The following is a 23,114-nucleotide window of genomic DNA, read 5'->3' on the forward strand; positions in this document are numbered from 1 at the left end:
ATGAACATCTTACAGATTCAGTGTAAAGGTGGAAAACAGCTATGTAGAAGAGGTTCACGAGAAAAATGCAACCTAAGCCAGGAATTTCAGACTGACAAAATAAAAAGTGGAAGTTCTCATGAATTCCTGAAATGCAGGCCATGTGAGAATCACAAATCAAGAACCCTGGCACAAAAACATGATGTAAATGATTATTTATTTAGCTAGTAATTCTACCAAGTTACAGAAGGGTACAGTGACCACTCTTCTGGCTTCATTGGTATCAATTATTTTGACTACAAAATACGATGGTAAAATCACCACCTACAAGACTTGGGAATACAGACCTCTTATCACCTCTGAAGTGGTATTTACTGAAAAACAATAACTGGGAATGGGTATGAGACAAGAAAAGATAACAGACTATGTAAGCAGCTGTGGAATTTCTCTGCCCTACTTTGAAGGAGTACCAAAAAGTAGTACAAACATTTCTGTCAGCGTGTAAATTCCAAATAAACCATGGAAATGTAGCATGTGGCAATAAAAAAGAGGAACTCTTTTTAGCAAGTGTCAAGAAGAGTGTAAGATAAATTCATAAATAAGTTCTGCTGTTAACTGCCATTCCCAAACCAAACAAGAGCCTTTATATGCAAACAGTAAAAAAGATTAACACATATATCTGAACCTGTTATTTCCACATATATGGAAAGTGATTATATTAATACTGTGATTTTCACCTAGTCCCATTAGTACCCTCATGCTTATTTGCAGGCCTGAATTTCAATGCTGTTCTTATTACCAGTCCAGATATGCCACCACCACCACCATCCACCACCATCCACCACCACTCTACCTGCCCTTCTTTCTTCAGATTTGACTAAACTCAGACATTTCTCCTAAAACTCTAAAGCCCCTGCTCATCCACTGAGTCAGTCTCCCTCTGGGCTTCCCACTTTGATACTACAGAAGCAGTCAGACATGATTTCCTTTTCATATCTCCCTTCTATACTCATCTAACTTCTTCCCCAGGTTAAGACAGAAGTAGAGACCTATAGTGTCATGCTTCCTCTCCTCTTGCCACTCCCTATGCCGGTTCTTTCTTGCAAGTTCTAAAATATCTCTTAATTACCCTTTTTCTCATTTTCAATCTTTCCCTCTTTATTTTCCTGACTTTAAAGAGTCCTCCCTATACTGAAAATATTCTTCCTTTGATTCTAATCATTAACTCAACTCCAGAATGACTTGCTTTATCAAGACTTATTTCTCACCCCAAAATAAAGTCTTACTTTTATATTTAACTATTTCATGTACATGTATACTGTTTTGATATTTTAAAGTAAGATACTCTTTGTTGGTATTTCTTATAATAGCTGTCATTCATTTTCTCATTCAACAGCTATTAAGTGCCTGCTCTGTCAGGCTAAAATACTATAACAAAAACATTTACTGAGATTGTAATATGTGCAAAGTGCCATTCTAGATACTAAGCACATTCTAAATATCAGATTTCCTTTTCAAAGGTCTTAAAATGTACGTGCAGGGTTCTGATGCATTACCAAAAAAAAACCTAATACAGACAGCACATGTGTCATACTCTAACTGAACAGAACAGAGAATAAGGGTAGAAATTCAAAGGGAGAAATAAAGACAACGTGAAATAACTGCATCAGGCTTTGGGGATGAAACAACAGACAATGACAGCTGCAAGTTTAGCACATATATCCCCCCTTTTAACTTTTTCTTGCAAATTTGCTACTCTTCTTAACTTCACCTAGTCTCAATAATGATAATAAGCGATGTAACAAATATAAATTGTACCTAAAATAATGTTGCCAGACACAATGTGATGAATAAATGTTTCACTACAGTTGCAAATTTTGGTCTACCCCCTCTCCCCACCTTCCAAACAAGATGACTGACTCCTTGGAATCATTTTAGACTCTTCTCTTCATTCTCAACATCCTGCACCCATACCCAGTGACATCCACTTCCCTCCAATTAACCATACCAACCTCACTGACTTAGAGCATTATCATCTCCCAATGTATTCTTCTACAAATAAATTAATATAAAACTATTTCCTTAACATTTCCTCAGTGAGGAATTGGCAACAGACTGTTGCCTATAGTATTCATTATCAGCTCCCCAGCTCAGCTTTCAAAATTCTATATGATCCACTTTACAGAAAAGACCTAAGGTACTTGGCAGAAGGATATGACCTTACCCTCACTCCTCTCCACTTCTGAAGTCACATGTTCCTATCAATTTTCAATTTCAAATTTTGGTGTTCTCACTCATCTTCCAACCCAGTAGAGTAAAAGGAAGGTGGTCTTTCTGTTTTCCCCTATACTCCTGATTCCATTCCCACCCATTTTCATAGCTCTGCTGCTTCACTATCTATTTTATAGTCTCCCTGACACTACTAGCTACTTCTTCTCTTCTTAAAAGCACACTGAAATTTCCCCTATAAGTTCTTGTGGACCAAAATTTTTCCAGCTACTATATTCCTTCTTTTGGCCAAACATTTTAAAAGAATAATCTGTAGTCAGCATACAGAGATAAAATAACTGTGCCCAAATTTAGAGAAATGGTTGTTCTGAGAGTAAAAGTAGTATACACAGCCGTATAAAAAAAGATGTGTTTAACTATCACTAGAAGGAACCTGTTCCAAAATATTGCCTAGGCAACACCCAAGTTAAATCAAGGTGACTAAAAGTATAACTAGTTTAAATGTAAAAGGAAAGGTATAACACAATTAACTGTACTGTAAACGTACTGTCTAACGAATGTCAGCAATATTTGGGGGTATTCATGGAGTCCAGAAAAGGAGAAATTTAAGATTTAAATTTAATTTGCATGTATATTTCCAAGATAGAACTGCAAGAACAGTTTGATGTAACCAGACAACAGGAAGACTTCAAATTCCAAGCTCACAAAGTCACAGAACAGGACAGGGAGGTGAAGCAGTACACTGATGGATAGGCCTGTGTGAATCACGAACTATATCTGTCCCGTTTGCCTGATCCATGACTGCATGCAAAATTTTGAAAGGAGCTACATTTGTTAGGGGAAAGTCCACAGCTATCCTTTGATTTTCGAAAAGGTTCAGAGAGCCACAGTTGGAAACAAACATTCTGATCTATTTCCCTATTACATTTCTCACTATAAATGTAAACTCTGGTTACTATATCAGCATCTTATAGTTTATATAATTAAAGATTAACTAGATGAACTGATCAAATCAAGTTACCTTACCTGAAACAGTGCTGACCATCCCTACCCTACTTGGAAATTCTAGTCTTCCAAGTTCCATAAAATCACCTAATTTAAGTTCTCTCCTTTTCTTCATAGCAGTTCTTCTGGATCCATCCTTCCAGTAATATGTGCCTGTATTTTGTAACAGTTTCAGTAAATCTACATCAGTGGTTCTTAACTCTTTATGTTTAAAGTCGGGAGAATAAAAAAGGAAAGACTGAAAATGAGAAAAAGGTCAGGGTAATTAAGAGATGTTTTAGAACTTGCAAGAAACAGCCAGCATAGCATGGGGACTCCTGAAGGTTCCTTATGCCCTTTCAGGTCATTCATGACATCAAAACTACTTTCACAATAGTACCTGCTTTTAAAAACTCTCTTTCCCTTAAAAGTATACAGTGGCATTTTACAGAGGCTAATTAAAATGTGATATCATCACAGACTTAATATATGTCACCACAGATATGCATTATATCCAGTTATATTAAGCCAGATAATAAAGAGATATCAAAAAAATGTAAAACAATTTCCCTCTTCTCACTAAATTTTTTGTTTTGGAAAACAGTTATTTTTTATTTACAAATGTTACATGCTAACATGTAGTAGTTTTATTGTGACAAATTAATACATAAAACTTTAAATTTCTCAGCTTTAGTTTTGAATATGGTAAATACTGATATATATAACCAACATAAGCAAAAGCTCTGAGGAGTCCTCAGTGTTTTTTAAGAGTATAAAGGGACCCCACGGCCAGAACATTTGAGAGCTGCTAATCTAGATACATCTTAACTATACAATCCCTTTCTCTCTTTCACTCAATCTCTTTTAATACAGATGCCCGGGCCCTACCAATATAAAGAAATTACTATAGATGTTGTGTGCATGTGTGGGTTAGTAGACATACATGTATTTTCCTAGCTTGTTTGCTGAGGTCACTGAAAAGCAACGACACCCAACACACCTAGCATCCAGAACTTAGTTTCTAAATGCCATTATCCAAACAAAAAAGAACCAGAGTTCTCTGAGAAGTGGCTGAGCCCAGAGCTGGGTCGGGGAAAAATATAAGATGACTCTAGAAAATCATAATGTCAGAAGCTAAAGTGTTCAAAAAAGGATCAGAGGATGTCAAAAGGACATAAGACCCAGACTGAAAGAGCTCCTAATGGCCAAAGATGGAATCTGAGCAAGAACGTAAGCAACAACAGTACTGGATTATAACCCACAGAATAAAATGCATATCCACAGATACAAAATGAAACAGTAAAAACAATAAATAAATGGAGGAAATGGGACAGCTACAAGGAACATCAATATAGAAGGAATGAGGAAAAGACAAAATCACAATTAGGTAAACATCATGGTAATAACCATTACAGGCAAGGCCCACCAATAGATGCTAAAGTTAGTAGGCAAAATTTTGAGAGAGAGGATATTTAAACGGTCTCAAAGTATCTCCTCCAAGATATCTGTCAATTATAAAGAAAAAAACAGTAACTCTACAGTGGGGAAACCTGGCAGATAATCACAGTAAAGAAGGATCAAGGTTACTATCACCAGTTTTAAGACCTATCCACATTATGTGCCCCCGATATGATGCACTGAGGGGGATACAACATCACTTCTGTGGGTAGTCAAAAATGTAGAGCATCAATCTAACCATGAGAAAACACCAGAGAAGCTCAAATTAAGAAACAGTCTACAACACAACTGACCAACACTCATCAAAGTATAAAGGTCATAAAAGATGAGGAAAAGTCTGCGTTCAACTGAAACAGATTGGAGGTGGCTAAAAAAACAGGATAACTCAATGAAATGTGGGTCCTGAATTGAATCCTCAAACAGAAAAAGGGTATTTGGAGGGAAACATAAAATTCAAACAAGGTCTGTAGTTTAATACTATTTCACCAATGTTAAATTCTTGGTCTTGACAACTGTACCATATGGTTACATAAGTTTTAACATTAGGGGAAGCTGTGTGAAAAGTTTATGCAAACTCTACTATTTCTGCAACTTTAAGTATAAAATTATTTCAAAATGAAAAGTTAAACTAGACTCTGATTTTTCTAACTACAAAAATACTCAGCATTTACATGGCATTTTTATGAGTTTGTGATTCTGCCTCCTCAGCATATACTAAGATTTATCAGACATTCACTATCATGCACTGTCCTAAGTGCTGAAGATATTAATACAATACATGGGGAAGACATGGTCTCTAGCCTGTATAGTCTATTGCATTAAATCCTACAGTAACACTACATTAAGAATTTTCATTAAAAAAATAGAAAACTAAGGCCCAGGAAGGTTGAGTTACTTGCCTAAAAGCACAGTAATTAAGACAGAAAGACAAAATTTAAACCAAAGTCTTCTGAATCCAGTGACTAAGATCCTAATGATTGTGATCTGTGAATTCTTTCTTATCCTCATGTTACCAATAAACAAACTAAAATTTCAGGGAGGTAAGTGTCTTACCCAAGTTATTAAGTTGTAAAACTAGGACTTAAGATCAAATACTTTTCAGTCCAGGACTGCTTTTCAATAAATCTAAATTATTCAAACTTATTTAAAAATGCTTTTTATAGAAACATACTGTATTTTTCCATATATGAACTATAGTTTGGTTGCTTTCAAAATAAGAAAAAAACTTCTAGTGGTTTTAGAACACCTAGTGATTATTACTAAAGGAAAATAAAATGCCAGGCACAGAGGCTCATGCCTGTAATCCCAGCACTTTGGGAGGCCGAGGTGGGTGGATCACGAGGTCAGAAATTCAAGACCAGCTGGCCAAGATGGTGAAACCCCGTCTCTACTAAAACTACAAAAATTAGCTGGGCACAGTGGCAGACTCCTGTAATCCCAGCTACTTGGGAGGCTGAGGCAGGAAAATAGCTTGAACCCAGCTGGCAGAGGTTGCAGCGAGCCAGGATCGTGCCACTGCACTCCAGCCTGGGCGACAGAGTGAGACTCCATCTCAAAAAAAAAAAAAGACAAAATGCCAAGAATATTTAGATGAAACATTAGAAGACTTGGGTTTCAATACTATCTCTTCCAATTATTAGCTAGGTGAACTTGGCTTCCAGAAGTAGTATGGCAAAACAAGAAAAGCACAGGCTTGGGAATTCAAAGAAATAAAATCCAGTTTCAAAGAGTAATACTAACAGTGTGTGAGGTTGAACAACTAAAATTGGGATCATGCCGAACTTTGCTCACCTGTAACCTGGAGGGGAAAATCTCATAGGATTTTTACAGAGTTAAATAAGATAACTCTGTAAAGTACTAACTACAGTACAGAGCAGTATGAAATAGTTCTTGATGCTACTTAGTATCATAATAAACTCATCTGTTAATTGGCAGTAGTAATAATATGCATCTTACATCAGAAAATCAAAAGAGATTACATGAAAAGCACCTTGAACACCTTAAAGCACTAAACGAATATACAGTTATTAATTATCATACAATTAATAGGTGTGTAATTGCTTGGATACACAAAGGATTAGCAATTTCTATAAAATATCTCTACGTAGACATCTTGATATCTAAAACTCAATATGCCTAAAAAAAAAATCTTTCCTTACACATTAGATCCTCCTTCTAAATTCCCTGCCTTTCAATATATCATCCCAGTATCCTATCTAAAGATTCTTTTTTTTTTTTTTAAGACAGAGTCTCGCTCTATCACCCAGATTGGAGTGCAGTGGTGCAATCTCGCCTCACTGCAACCTCCGCCTCCCAAGTTCAAGCAATTCTCATGCCTCAGCCTTTCGAGTATCTGGGACTACAGATATGTACCACCACGCCCAGCTAATTATTTTGTATTTTTAGTAGAGACAGGGTTGGCCGTGTTGGCCAAGCTGGTCTCAAATTCCTGGCCTCAAGAGATCCACCCGCCTCGGCCTCCCAAAGTGCTGGGATTACAGGCGTGAGCCACCATGCCCAGCCAATGCTATTTTTTAGTTTTCTTTTCTACCTTCCACCCAGGACAAAGTCCAGTTGTTGCTGTTCTTCCTAAATATAATATACAAATCTAGAAATTATACTTCATATTTCCTTCTTTAGATTATTTATAATGATACTAAGTTGGGACTCTCATACACTACTAGAGGGTCATCTTTTGTAGACTACAATTTGGCCAATATACAATAAAAGCCTTAAGAGACCTATACTGAAGAAATACTTTCTCATGACAAAAAAGCACATATACAACACCACAGTATTATTTATAACAGTAAGAAAAGGGTGCAAATGTCTAATACCCAATAATAAAGAAATAGGGAGATAAATTATAATACAGCTATATGGCATTATACAAATATTAGAAATCTGACTTTTAATGACCAAGATGAAATGCTCACGGTTTAAGGTAAAGTAATAAATATAAATAGGCATGTAGATAAATACATTTTCACAATTTTATACAAACACAAATATAGACACAGCAAACTTTATGCAAACACACAACTACCTACGTAGAAAAAAAAAACAAAAAAAGAAACATTAAAATGCTAGCAATGGTATGTCAAGAGCAGTTTTCCTAAAGTAGTAAGATTATAACAATTTTTATTCTCTTCTTTATAGTTTTAAAATTTATACATTTTTCAATCTTAAAAAGATATTAAATCTAGTCCTAGTACAAATCCTTACCATTAATTAAAAAAATATATTATTATCTTAATATACTAAGTTGTTCTAAAAACTGAAACACTAACCCAGCAAAGTAAAGTGAAAGGAAATCTCTATGGGTAAGTTTGAGAAAGAAACCAGAACTATCAACTAAATCTTAATCTCCACAATTCACATAACCAGCAAAAATCAATTCCCAGTGGATTACTGATCTAAATGGGAACGGAAAACCATAAAGCCTCCACAAGTTAAAAAAGGAAAATATCTTCACAATGTTGGGACAGGCAAAAATTTCTTAAGAAGGACACAAAAAATACCAAAAGGAAAAGACTTATACAATAAATCGAACCTTATTAACTCCTGTTTACCAAAAAAGTAAAAAGACCCACCAGAGTCAGAAATGATCACTGCAATACATGCATCCAACCAGTGGATAAAGAACTACTACAAATCTGTAAGAGAAAGAAACAACCTACTAGAAAATTAAGCAAAAGATGAACATCTACCTTACTAAAAAATAATATTTAAATTGTCAATAAACATGAAAAGATAATCAATTTCATTAGTTACTAGTGAAATGAAACATTAAGTCATATTGCAATTCCACTATCATACCACCAAAACAGCTAAACTTAAAAGGACTGACAAGATCAAATAGCAAGGATATAGAACAATTATTATAAATTGGCAAAACCAATTTAAAAAACTTCTGTCAGTATGTACTAAAGCTGAACATAGGCATATCCAGTAAATTCAATTCTAAGTATATAACCAACAGAAATGAGTACATACACACACAAGTGACATCCAAGAATATTCACAGCAGCACTTAATACCAAACATCTAGAAACAATCTAAATGACTATTAGACTAGAATAAATGAAATTCACCCAACTGATGATTCTACAGAAATTACATGCAATAACATGGGTATATCTCATAAACAATGAAAATAAAGAAACCAGATACCTAGTATATAGTGCCTATGATTCTGCTTATTTCGAATTCAAAGTCAGGTAAAACTAATAGACTATGACAAAAGTGTTGGGGTGGTAGTAATCTTTAGGAACTAGAGGAGTGCTGTGACCAAAAGGGATTCTATATCTTGATCTTGATAGCAGTTACACGAGATGTTCACTTCAGAGAAATTTAATCAAGATGTACTCTTATGATTTGTGCGCTTTTCTGTATAAATGTTACATTTCAATAAAAAGACATATACCTAGAGCAATGTTATAAATGTGCATACACACACACACACACACACACACACGCTCCTTTCCAATTATTTCATTTAAACAAACCCAGTAATAACAAATGTCAATCAACAGAGGAGTGTGATTAAATAAATTATGGCATATCCTTTAATCACTCATTAAAATAGGGCAGTTTTACATGCAATAACATGGAAATCTCCACAAGATGCGTCATTAAATGAATAATGTAAATTTCAAATGCATACAAATAGCATTATCCAATTTATGTAATAAAACAAAATATTGTACATTTATATTAAATATGGTTTTTTTGTTTTTGTTTTTGTTTTTGAGACAGAGTCTCACTCTGTCGCCCATGCTGGAGTGCAGTGGCGCGATCTCAGCTCACTGCAAGCCCCACCTCCCAGGTTCATGCCATTCTCCTGCCTCAGCCTCCCAAGTAGCTGGGACTACAGGCGCGTGCCACCATGCCCAGCTAATTTTTTTTTGTATTTTTAGTAGAGACAGGGTTTCACCATGTTAGCCAGGATGGTCTCAATCTCCTGACCTCGTGATCCGTCCACCTCGGCCTCCCAAAGTGCTGGGATTACAGGCGTGAGCCACTGCACCCAGCCAAATGTATGTATTATATATCCAAAATGTATTAGACATAAATGCATGCACACAATATGTTTCTTTATAAATGTAAAACTTCCAGAAAGGTATCAATATTAGTAGCTATTTCTTTGGAATTAGAGTAGTAGACAGACATCGGAAAGAAGGAAATTTTACTTTTCACTTTATTATTTCTTCTACCTTGTTTTAATATTTACAATGACTATGTAGTCCTTTTATAATAAAATACAAATATAAAAACACCAAAGTAGACCTCTCTGAAACTGATGTAGCTAGGCTGACTCTACATACCCTGTCCTAAATGATTTCCAGTTGGTGTACTACTAGTTTAAGAGCATAACTCTCCTTCAGTACCACTGTCTCACAATTCCAGATGAAGCAATTAGACATCAAAGGTCAGACAGAACTATATTAAGAGTGTTAGGAGACTGGTTATGTTATTAAAGTCAGCTGGAAACCAGCTGTGGTGGCTTACACCTGTAATCCCAACACTTTGAGAGGCTGAGGCAAAAGGCTGGCTTGAAGCCAGGAGTTCAAGGCCAGACTGGGCAACCTAGCAAGTTTCTATCTCTGTAAAAAATTTAAAAATAAAAATAATAAAGTCATCTATAAAGAAATCTTCTACCAACAATTCATGTCCACTTAAGGGGGAAAAAAAGGATATAAACTGGGTCAAACAACCTTAAGAACAAGTGAGGATACTGAAAAATAGACCATGTTGGGTCAACTCCCTAAAACAATCTACTGGAAGAGATAATCTGATTCATCTACTTGCCTGTTGAGTTGAAATCATTAATAATAAGCAATAAACACGACTCTCACCAGGAAAGGAATAGCACTCAGTCCATGCTTTCTGCCCAAATAATGATTGCTGTTAGATAATACACTTTTTTAAAGAGCCATGTGGTATGAGAGTAAAATCTTGTGAAAAAACTAGAGTTGAAGTTAGTTACCATCTATTCTCCTTAAAACAAGCTCAATTAAACTACTTGTGAAAATGATATTCAAATAATACACTAAGGTAAAAAGGATTTGAATGTTTGTTTTGTTGTTGTTGTTTCTGAGGCAGGGTCCCACTCTGTCACCCAAGCTGGAGGGCAGTGGTGCCATCTCGGCTCACTGCAACCTCCACCTCCCAGGTTCAAGCAATTCTCGTGCCTCAGCCTCCTGAGTAGCTGGGATTACAGGCGCCCACCACCATGCCTGCCTAATTTTTGTATTTTTAGTAGAGACAGGGTTTCACCATGTTGGCCAGGCTGGACTTGGAACTCCTGACCTCAAATGATGTGCCCACCTCAGCCTCCCAAAGTGCTGAGATTAGAGGTAAGAGCCACCATGCCTGGCCTGAATGTATTTTTTGAAGCACCTCTTGAAACATATATCCCCAATAAAAGACAATGCAACCACTTCAAAAGGTAAGGACCCAACAGCCAGTGCAAAAACCAAAACTACTACTGAATCCCTCAAATAAACTTTAAAAGAAATGCAATGGTAATTAAGAATTGGGTATAACTAACGATAGGATTCAAGGAAATTTAAAAACTAAAAACCAAAACAGAGGTCTTATACCAATGGCCAAATATGTTTTGAGTTTCCTGGGTCATTAACTGAATTAATCATAAACACGAAAATGCACAACAGTATGCCTGCAATTTTATACATGCTGCTTTATAGCACAAAAATTCATGACTAACAATGTTACATGAATGCTAAAGCATTTTTTAAGGAATTACACATGCCTGAAATATTTCATATTTTATTACATCATTATGTGACTAGAGCATGATTTTTTAGATAGTTCCTACTTTGTAAAATCTTTTCACTCAAGTGATACAAAGCAATAGTTTTCTAGAAGATGAATGCAGCATACATCACTGTGAATTACAATTTGCTCTGTTTTGCTAATACAGAACATAAGTCCTTCCTCTTAACATGCTTGCCACCAAACTGAAAAAATAAAGACCATAAAAATTTATGATTTGCTAAATCCTCCTGAATGGGTCTGATAAGTGTAAAATGGATAAGCCAAATAGTTTTTTTTAATTGCTGAAATAAATTTTGTTTCTGAGTTGAGAGGCTTTCTAATATAGTGCTATCTAATAAAATATTTTGAAATGATGAAAATATCCTTTATGCTATCCAATACAGAAGCCATTAGCTACATGTGACTACTGAACACTTGAAATGTGACTAGTGTGACCAAGGAACTGAAAAATTAATTTTATTAAAATATAATTTAAATGTCTAAAATATTAAAAAACAAAGTTCTAATGAGAAAGATGTAGACGTTCAAAAGTTGGCCTAGGCCAGGTATGGCAGCTCATGCCTGTAATCCCAGCAGGATCACTTTTGAGGCCAGGAGTTTGAGACCAGCCTGGGTAACACAGCGAGACCCCATCACTATTAATAAAATTTATTAAAATAAGAAACAGCTGGCCTATATTTTGCTGTTGAAAACATAGTGCCATTGAGCTAAATCTGAGTGACTGACTTAGAGAGCCAAAATAAATCCTGAAAATTGGCAGTTATCACACATGATGACTTATACTTCAAATGTCACCAAACACTAGCGAGTTTACATAGGCTACAGAACTTAAATAATTTTAAAACACTAAAAACTCAATTTTTTGCTTTGAACTAACCAAAATAAGTTAACATAAAGTTCTTTGTACCTTCCACATGAATGAGCAAATCAAAGAAGAAAATCATTAACATGCTCAATATCAATTTTTAAAAGGCTTTATTTAGCACAATCTAGAAAAACACTTGAGTAAAGGACTGTTAAGTTTCTACAGTTTTGGGGACCTGTATCATACTATTCTAGATCAATGTTCTCTCTTCAATTCAAAAATGTACATTCGGCCAGGTGCAGTGGCTCACACCTATAATCCCACCACTCTGGGAGGCCGAGGTGGGTGGATCACCTGAGGTCAGGAGTTCAAGACCAGCCTGGTCAACATGGTGAAACACTGTCTCTATTAAAAATACAAAAATTAGCCAGGCATGGTGGCGGGCATCTGGAATCCCAGTTACTCGGGAGGCTGAGGCAGGGAGAAATGCTTGAACCCAGGAGGTGGAGGTTGCACTGAGCCAAGACCACGCCACTGCACTCCAGCCTGGGTGACAGGGCGAGACTCCATCTCAAAAAAATAAATAAATAAAAGTACATTCATGGCCAGTTGTGGTGGCTCACACCAGTAATCCCAGCACTTTGGGAAGCCAAGGTGGGAGGATCGCTTGAGCCCAGGAGTTCAAGAGCAGTCTGGACAACATACTGAGATCCCATCTCTGAAAAAAATTGTAAACATTAGCCAGGCAAGGTGGCACACAACTGTGGTGCCAGCAACTTTGGAGGCAACAGTGAGAGGATCACTTGACCCAAAGAGATCAAGTCTGCCATGAGCCATGATCATGCCACTGCACTCCAGCCTGGGTGACAGAACAAGACCCTGTCTCAAAAAAAAAAAAAAAAGAAAAGAAAAGAAAAAAAAAGTACATTAATGAAACCCAGACCTGCCCTTTACCTCCCTGCCTTATCAACAGGAACCCATAAGTAAGAAGTAAGGGATAGAATTTCTCATGTCTCTTATGTTCTACTATAAACCAATGTTATGCAAACACTTTGCAAATTCTGCCCATCTGGTATATGGCATAATACAGCTTTTCATTGATTCATTTTCAGAATGGACTCAAATTTATCATTATCTATTAGGAATAAAAGGACTGAATTATGGGTTACCATAAAAATGGAATTATCAAGCAGACATTGAAGTTGTTTTAGAAGAACACACAATTGAGAAAAATTCAAAATATACTGTTAAGTGAAAAGACTACATAAAAAGCAATATGATCTTATGTATGGCATGCTTATCAAAAAATCATAAAGCACATACATTAAAATGTTATGAGTGACTATATCTGGGTGATAGGGGTATGGTAGGGTATTTATTCTAGAGATGAATACCTATATTCACAGAAAAACCTGCACACAAATGTTAATAGCAGCTTTATTTTTAATAACCAAAACCTGGAGACAACTAAAATGTCCCTCAATAAGTGAATGGTAAACTGCGGTACATTGATGCTATGCAACACTACTACAAAACAAACAGTAAGAAATTACTGATACATGCAACAACCTGGACAACTCTCAAGAGCATTACGTTGAGTGAAAAAAATAGTCAATTCCAAAAGGTCACATCCTGTAGGATTCCATTGATACAACATTCTCAAAAATGACACAGTTCTAGAAATAAACAACAGATTAAGGATATTCAGGGGTTAGGAATGATGGAAGGAAGAGAAGAGGTGTGACTATAGGGGGTAGCACCAGAGAGATCTTTGTTATCCTGGCTTAGTTCTGAATCTTGATTGCTTTGGTGGTTACACAAATCTACACATGCTGCAAGGGTCCCCAACTCCCAGGCCGTGGACCAGCACCAGGCTGTGACCTGTTAGGAACCCGGCTGCACATCAGGAGGTGAGTGGCCAGTGAGCAAGCAAAGCTTCATCTGTATTTACACACTGTCCCCACTGCTTGCATTAATGCCTGAGCTCTGCCTCCTGTTAGGTCACCGGCAGCATTAAATTCTCATAGGAGCTCAAACCCTATTGTGAACTGCACATGCAAGGGATCTAGGTTGCCTGCTCCTTTATGAGAACCTAATGCCTAATGATGATCTGTCACTGTCTCCCATCACTCCCACGTGGGATGGTCTAGTTGCAGGAAAACAAGCCCAGGGCTCCTACTGACTCTACATTATGGTGAGTTGTATAATTACTTCATTATATATTATAATATAATAATAATAGAAATAAAGTGCACAATACATGTAATGCTCTTGAATCATCCTGAAACCATCTCCACCCCCACCCCATTCGTGGAAAAACTGTCTTCCACAAAACTGGTCCCTGGTGCCAAAAACGGTTAGGGGTTGCTGCATAAAGTACTCAACATGGGATACACTGTAGCAATGTGAATTTCTTGATTTTGACATTGCAGTATATTTATATAAAATGTAACAACTGGGAGAAATTGGATGAGGGATGCAGGGGGTCTTCTCTGTACCATTTTTGCCACCTTCCATAAATCTATATAATTTTAAAATAAAAAAATTTTTAAGTAAAAGGATAGATTTTTGTCCTTTTCCCCTTCCTGCTCTTGCCTATCCTCTTATCCTCCAGGAACCAGTCAGGTCTAAAGCCATAAGCTGGGGCCAAACAAGGTGTCAGATACCAGACAGAAGGAAGAGGGCTTCTACATGGGAGGATGGCCCAATATAAGATGTCAAAGACCAAGCGGGGTGAGGTGATTCTCCATATAGAAGGGCAGCTCAACATGAGGTGCTGGAGCCCAAGCAGCATAAGGAAGAGTCTAGATTGTGGGAAAAGGGCAGCCTGGACCACCATGTCAAAAGCTAAGTGGGGTGAAGAAAGTATCAAAGAGTGGATGTAGACCAGTGCAATGTATCTAAGTAAGAGTGCCATAAGGAGGGGGTCTGCTTGGTGCTAAGGTCTAGTTCAAGTTGTCAAAGCACATGTAGGAGGAGAAAGGTATCCACGCAGGACAGGGGTAGCAAGTACTCCTGTGAGGCTTACAAGCCTAGGAGCATCTGCATTAGGGGTTAGGATAATAAGAAAATAAGTAAATATGCTGAGATAACAAGCCAGGTTTCTCACCGTCTAATGTACTCTGCTGGACTTGTAATGGGAGGTAGCAGTAGGAACTTATGGTTTTCAATATTGATAGATATGGAAATTATAGAAAGGAATATGTGCACTATATGTAAATGTATATCATTATATACATACATACATTCTCTAGCTCTGTCCACTGAGAGGCCTAGGAGCAGCTATATCCCAACTGCAAGGAGCAGCATGTTCAGCACCCAGACCTTGGCTTCTAAATACCATTCTCCACTAAAATGAACTAGGGGGTCCTTGGAGAAATGGCTGACTCCAGAACTGAAGCAGAAAAAGGACAAGATAAGCCTAGAACATAATGTGCCAAAAAGCAAAGAAGTACTCAACGACTGACGAGATATGTCCAAGAACATAAAACCTGCTTGAAAAGGCTTCTGTTACCCAAATCTTAAACAAACTGAGTATTAAAATAATCACAGTAATAGATTTTAACCCAGCAAATTTTTAAAAACCCTAATTCCATATTGATAAATAAAGTGTGATAAGGAATAACTTTATAGCAGCAAAGCCTGGAAGGTATCAATTGATCAAAGTGAACCATCATCTGAATGACGGCAAATAAAACTCAGGTGCTGCCTGTCAGAATGCAATGGTGAGAAAACACAGCATTATTTCTACAGTATTCCTGCCAAAGATGCTTAACTTAAATATCCTAAGGAGGGAAAAAAATCAGGTAAGGCCTGAGGGACATTCTACTAAATAAATGTAAAATATAAATTCCAAAAGTGATGAATTAACCCAGACTAACAAAAACTGAAGAACATGACAATTAAATGCAACATGTAATTTTGAACTGAGTCTTTTGGCTAACAAACTTTAACTGCTGGACTTTAGCAGCTCTCTCCCAGTAACTAACAGAACATGTAGTTCAGTGAGTACATAAAAGAGTTAAAGAATACAATTAGTGGCCGGGCGTTGTGGCTCACACCTGTAATCCCAGTACTTTGGGAGGTGAAAGCAGGAGGATCGCTCGAACCCAGGAGTGTGAGACTAGCCTGGGCAACATAGTGAGACTCTGTCTCTACAAAAAAATTTTAAAATAAGCCTGGCATGGTGGTGTGTGCCCGTAGACCAGGTAGCTCAGGAGACTGAGTTGTGAGGATTACTTGAGCTCAGGAGGTGAAGGCTACATTAAGCCATGATCACACCACTGCACACCAGCATGGGCAAAAAAAAAAAAAAAGAAAAAAGAAACAGTGAATACAACTAAACAACTTGACCTAACTGACATTTATAAAATAATCCAACCAACAATAGCCAGAATACACATTCTTTTCAAGTACACATAGAACACTCACCAAATAGATCATATGCCAAGCACTGAAACAAGTCTCAATAAATTTAAAAGGGCAGAAATCATACAGCATATATTTTCTACCCACACTTACTAGATATTAATGATGAAAAGATATCTGGAAAACTTCAAAATATTCAGAAATTAAGCAAAACACTTCTAATTAACTCATGAATCAAAAAGAAATAAAGGAAGTTAGAAGTATCTTTAATTGAATTAAAATGAAAAAAATATATCAAAAGCTATGCTGAGAAAAAAGTTTGGAGCTTCACACGTTTAGGTCAAAAATGAATATCTAAAATCAGTCACCAAACTTTCTACTTTAAAAAGCTAAGATAAGAAGAGCAAATGAAAACCAAAGTAGTAGAAAGAAATAATAAAAAGTAAAAATGAACAAAAGTTAAAGTGAATAGTGAAAATCGATAAAACCGAAACTTCACTATTTGAACAGACAATGAAAACAAGTAAATCTCTACCCCGTCTAATTATGAAAAAGAAAAATTATTATACCAATATCAGGAATGAGAAAAAAGAAATCACCATTGATCCTTAAAACAACAAAAGAAAATATTAATAGAACTTTGGTCAATTAAACAATTAAGAAAATACAATTTACCAAAACTTATTCAAGAAAAAATGTTTAGTATGAATAGCCTACTTATGTTTTTTAAATAAAATTTGTAATTTAAAACCTTCCCACAGGCTGAGGTGGGAGGCCACTTGAGCCCAGGAGTTCAAGACAAGTCTGGAAAACATAGTGAGACCCTGTCTCTACAAAAAAATTTTTTTCTAATTAGCCTGATGTGATGACATGTGTGTATAGTCCCAACTACTTGGGAAGCTGAGGTGGGAGGATCATTTAAGCCTAAGAGGTTGAGATTACAGTGAGCTGTGACTGTGCACCTGCACTCTGCACTCCAGCCTGGGCAACAGAGCAAGACCTTGTCTCCAAAGAACAACAAAAAACCCTTCCCACAAAGAAAACTCAACTCTAGATTAGCTTTACTGGTAAAGCCTATCAAATATGTATGATAAAAATATCAATCTTACACAAACTCTTTCAGAAAACAGAGAAGGAAACACTTCCTAACCCATTTACAATGAGGCCAATATACCTAAAAACGACATAGCTATTCCAAAAAAAAAAAAAGAAAACCATGGACTAATATCTCTCATAAACATACAAATGTTTAAATTAGCAAACTGAATTCAACAAGAAAAAAGGACGACACATCATGACCAAGTGTGATTTATCCCAGGAATGCAAGAGCTGTTTAATATTTGAAAATCAGCATAATTCACCATATTAAGAGAATAATGACAGGATATTCATATGATCATTTCAATCGATGCAGAAGAAGTACTTGATGAAGTTAAATATCCATTCATGTTTTTTTTTTTTTTGAGACGGAGTCTCGCTCTGTCGCCCAGGCTGGAGTGCAGTGGCGCGATCTCAGCTCACTGCAAGCTCCGCCTCCTGCATTCACGCCATTCTCCTGCCTCAGCCTCCGAGTAGCTGGGACCACAGGTGCTTGCTACCACGCCCGGCTAATTTTTTGTATTTTTTTTAGTTGAGACGGGGTTTCACCTTGTTAGCCAGGATTGTCTCAATCTCCTGACCTCGTGATCCGCCCGCTTCGGCCTCCCAAACCACTCACGTTTTTTAAACAAAGTCTCAGCAAACTAGGAAGAACACTTTAACTTAATAAAAGTAATCTATGAAAAACCTACACCTAATTCTTTTTTTGAAACAGTCTCACTCTGTCACCCAGGCTGGAGTACAATGGTGTGATGTTGGCTCACTGCAACCTCCGCCTCCTGGACTCAGGTGATCCTCCCAATTCAGCCTCCCAAGCAGCTGAGACTACAGGTGCACGCCACCATGCCCAGATAATTTTTTTTTTTTTTTGGCAGAGATGGGGTTTCCCCATGTTGTGCAGACTGGTCTTGAAGTTCTTAACTCAAGCAATCCCTTGCCTGCCTCAGCCCCCTAAAGTGCTGAGATTACAGGCATTAGCCACTGCACCCAGCCCCTAACATAATTCTTAATGATGAAAGAGTAAATGCAGTCCCCTTAAGATCTGGAACAAAGCAAACATGTCTACTTGCATCGCTTCTATTCATCATTGTTTTGTAGGCCCCAGACAGTGCAATAAGAAAAAGAAATAAAAGAGATACAGATTGGAAAGTAAGTAAAACATATGGACAATACAATAGTGAAGAAACCTAAGGAATCTACAACATAACTACTATAACTAATCAGTAAAGATAACAAAGTCACAGAATACATAGTCAATATAAAAAGAATCAACTGCATTTCTATATTCTAGAAAGTAACAATTAGAATTTGACATTTTAAAACATACCATTTATGATAGCGTCCAACCAAAACCATGAAATACTTAAGGATAAAATTAACAAAATGTGCCCAATAACTTTACACTGAAAAATACAGAACAATGCTGAAATAAAGAAAACCTAAATAAAAGTAAAGGTGTACTATGTTCATGGACTGGGAGCCATTATTGTTTAGATGTTGGTTTGTCAATCAAGTCAATATACAGAATCAATGCAATCTCAATCAGAATCAGTTGACTTTTCTAAAAAAAAAAAAAAAAAAAAAACCTAAAAGGTGGATTCCATACTTTATATGAAAATGCAAAGGACCTAACATAGTCACTACAGTATTACAAAAGAACAACAAAATTGGAGGACTTACACAACTTGATTTCAAGATTTACTATAAAAGATACAGCAATCAAAACAGTGTGACACTGATTTAAAGACAGACACTAGGTCCATCAATGAAAACCCACAAGAAATAAGACTTACACAAACACGTACCAAGAGAAATGAAAAAAGACTTGTACAACAATTTTCCTAACCACTTTATTCATAGTAATTGAAAGCAAGAGACAACACAAGTAACCACAAAAAGGAGAATGAATAAACAAATTTTGATATTAATTAAAATGACTAAACATTAATCAATAGGGAAAAAGAATGAACTGTTGATACATTCAACCAACATGGATGAATCCCAAAACATGTTGTGCAAAAGCAGCCAGACACAAGAGTTACATGTAACTCCATTTACATGACGTTCTCAAGGACAATGACAATCTATGAAGAAAAAATATCAGAACAACTGTTGTGGAGGAATTGACTGGGAAGAATTACAAAAAAACTTCCCAGGATGACTAAAACATTTGGTATCTTGATGGATTATGGATTATACAAGTTTATGCAGTTGTCAAAACTCTGAACTACAAACTCAGAATCTGAACATTTCACTTTAAACTTTTCCTCAATTAAAAACAGAATGTATATTTTCACTCAAAAAAAATCTGATTGCCTACTACAACCCAGGTATTGAGAACACAAAATTTAAAGGCAGGATACAGAAAAAAATACCTTAAAGTATAATGACAAGACAGTCTTGCAAGCAAAGAAATGCAAAGTTATTATAGTTACCATAATGAAAAATCACAAGAAAGAGACATCTTTTAAGGTGAAACATGAATAACAGTAAATTGCCAAATAAATAATATTATAGGCATATACGACATGAACAAAAGTAACAGAAAAAAACCACAGTGGACCTAGGCAACTAAATTAATTTGATATGCTTAAAGCATAAAATGGTGGGGAAAGGGGCTGAACTACAGTTAAAAAAAAAAGTTGGATAAGGGACGGGATTATGACGGCTATTTCTGCCCATGCAAAAAAGTACATTTTAGCTGTTTAGTAATGAGGAACCACTGGGGAAGTTTCAGTAAGGGAATGACATGTATACATCTCATTTGGAAAGATCACTATAGAAACTATCTGAAAGATACACTGGAGAAGGCGCAGGCTACTGTCAGTCCAATAAAAATGTCAGTCTATTGCAATCTATAGACTACCTCATCCAACAAAAACAGAATGCACATTCTTTTCAAGCTCGCACGTAACATTTCACCAAGGTGGACAACATTCTGGGCCATAAAATACAATCTAACAAACTTAAGAGAATAGCAATCATATGGCGTCTGCTCTAAGACCACAACAGAATTAAACTACAACTAATAACAGAATGGTAGCTAGAAAATATCTCAAAATACTTGGATATTAAACAACACACTTCTAAACAATAATGGTTCAAAGAATTTTTTTTTTTTTTTTTTTTTAAGACAGAGTTTCACTCTGTCACCCAGGCTGGAGTGCAGTGGCACAATCTTGGCTCACTGCAACCTCTGCCTCTGGAGTTCAAGTGATTCTTATGCCTCAGCCTCCCACATAGCTGGGATTACAGGTGCATGCCACCATGCCTGGCTAATTTTTGTATTTTTAGTAGAGATGGGGTTTTGTCATGTTGCCCAAGCTGGTCTCAAACTCCTGAGCTCAAGTAATCCGCCCACTTTAGCCTCCCAAAGTGCTGAGATTATAGGCGTGAGGCACCACACCCAGTCCAAAGAAGAAATCTTAACAGAAATTTTAAAATATATTGAACTAAATGAAAATAAAAATACAATTATCAAAATCTATGCAATGTAGCTAAAGCAGTGCTTAGAGGAAAATTTATAGTATGAATGCATATATTAGAAACAAAAAATCTAAAATGAATACGCTTCCACTTTAGGAAAGTAGAAAAAGAAGAGCAAATTAAATCCGAAACAAGCAGAAAAAAATTATAAAAATTAGAGCAGAAATAAATGAAACTGAAAATAGGAAATAGAGGAAAAAAAATCAAGAAAATCAAAAGCTGTTTCTTTGAAAATATCAATAAAATAAGCAAGCCTCTACCACTGGGCAGGGGGAAATGCAGAGTTGTTCGAACATGAGTTTCAGTTTCAGTTTTGCAAGATGAAAAAGTTCTAGAGATCTGTTGTACGACAATGTCAATATAGTTTGCACTACTAAAATGGACACTTAAAAATTGTTGCTCTCTCCTCTGCTCGCATTTTCACTCTGCCATGCCCTGCTCTGAAGAGACACCCACCGTTACCCCCAGCAAACAGGCTGGTTTGCAGAGGAAGGCAGCATGCAGCTCCGTTTTGCCCCATTCTCTGAGCAGGCCACAACCCTGACTCAGGGATCCACACAGGCCACAGGCTATGACCTCAACGGTGCCTATGATGATACAATACCACCTATGGAGAAAGCTCTAGGGAAAATGGACATTCAGATAGCTCTTCCTTCTGGATGTTACAGAAGAGTAGCTCCATGGTTTGGCTTAGCTGCAAAACACTTTATTGATAGACGAAGATTACTGAGGAAATGTTGGTGCTGTACTGTTTAATTTTGGCAAAGAAAAGTTTAAAGTCAGAAAAAGTGATCGTATTGCACAGCTCATTTGTGAATGAATGTTTAATCCAGAAATAGAAGTTCAAGCTTTGGATGATGCTAAAAGGCATTCAGAAGAGTTAGGTTCTACTAGAAAGAATTAAAATTTATGCCAAGAATAGAAAATGAGAACTCATACCTTTTTCTTAAAGAGTTTTTGCTTAAAGCATTTTGGTAAAACTTCTGTAATCTTAATAGCTTTACCTTCTAAAAATACTGCATTTTCTTATGATCAAAGAAAAGAGTACCTCTGTTCAGATCACACAGAAATTTTGTTTTTCTGCTGACAGTTGTATGTAAATCTGCTTTGTCCTGATATAAGACAGTGTCTTTTTAAAATCAAATGTACATCAATTACAGACCCCAAAAAACCCTATATAATTTAACTTAGTAAATGATACACCAAAAAAAAGGGAATTGTTAAGACAGTAATTTTTTTTAAATTACTGTCTTAAGACAAGAAAAAAAGAAAAAAAGAGAAAACACAAATTACTAATATCAGAAATCAAAGAGAGGACATCACTATAAACCCCTGGACATTAAAAGGATAATAAAACAATACTATGAACTTTGTTCCCACAAATTTGACAACTTTATCAAAATAGACCAATTCCTTGGAAGACACAATCTGTCAAAACTCACACAAGAAGAATCAGATAATCTGAAGAGACCCATATTTATAGGAGAAATCAAATCAACAATAACTTTCCAAAACAGAAAGCACCAGACCCAAAGCAGTTCACTGGTGAATTCTACCAAACATTTAAGGAAGAAATTACATCAGTTCTCTACAATCTCTTCCAGAAGATATAAGCAGAGGGAATACTTGCTAATTTATTCTATGAGACCAGCATTACCCTAATATCAAAAACAGACAAAGACATCAAGAAAACTATAGACTAGTATTTCTCATGAACACAAATGTAAAAATCCTCAAAATATGATCAAATCAAATCCAACCACATCTAAAAAGAACTATATACCACAAACAAGCAGGATTTATTCCAGGTATGAAAGTTGCTTCCATATTCAAAAATCAACTAATGTAATCCATTACATCAACAGGCTAAAGAGGAAAAAGTTACTGCAATGGGCTAGGTAAAGCT

General features: G+C 36.3%; 1 protein-coding gene and 1 pseudogene across 9 annotated transcripts in view; one reads left to right on the top strand and one right to left on the bottom strand.

Moving 5' to 3' along the window:
* ZNF148 (zinc finger protein 148) overlaps positions 1–23,114 on the bottom strand; it is a 149,732-nt gene that overhangs the window by 63,626 nt on the left and 62,992 nt on the right. Inside the window, exon 1 of one of the 9 annotated variants that reach the window (XM_055110374.2) lies at positions 21,665–21,772. The exons of the other annotated variants lie outside the window; for them this stretch is intronic. The gene's annotated coding sequence lies outside the window, so the exon portion shown is untranslated. Of the gene's footprint in view, positions 1–21,664; positions 21,773–23,114 lie in introns of those variants that run through there. 9 annotated transcript variants of the gene reach the window in all.
* LOC117979746 (deoxyuridine 5'-triphosphate nucleotidohydrolase, mitochondrial-like) lies at positions 15,077–23,018 on the top strand (annotated as a pseudogene).

This window comes from Pan paniscus, chromosome 2 (assembly GCF_029289425.2).
Source record: "Pan paniscus chromosome 2, NHGRI_mPanPan1-v2.0_pri, whole genome shotgun sequence".
Lineage (NCBI taxonomy): Eukaryota > Metazoa > Chordata > Mammalia > Primates > Hominidae > Pan > Pan paniscus.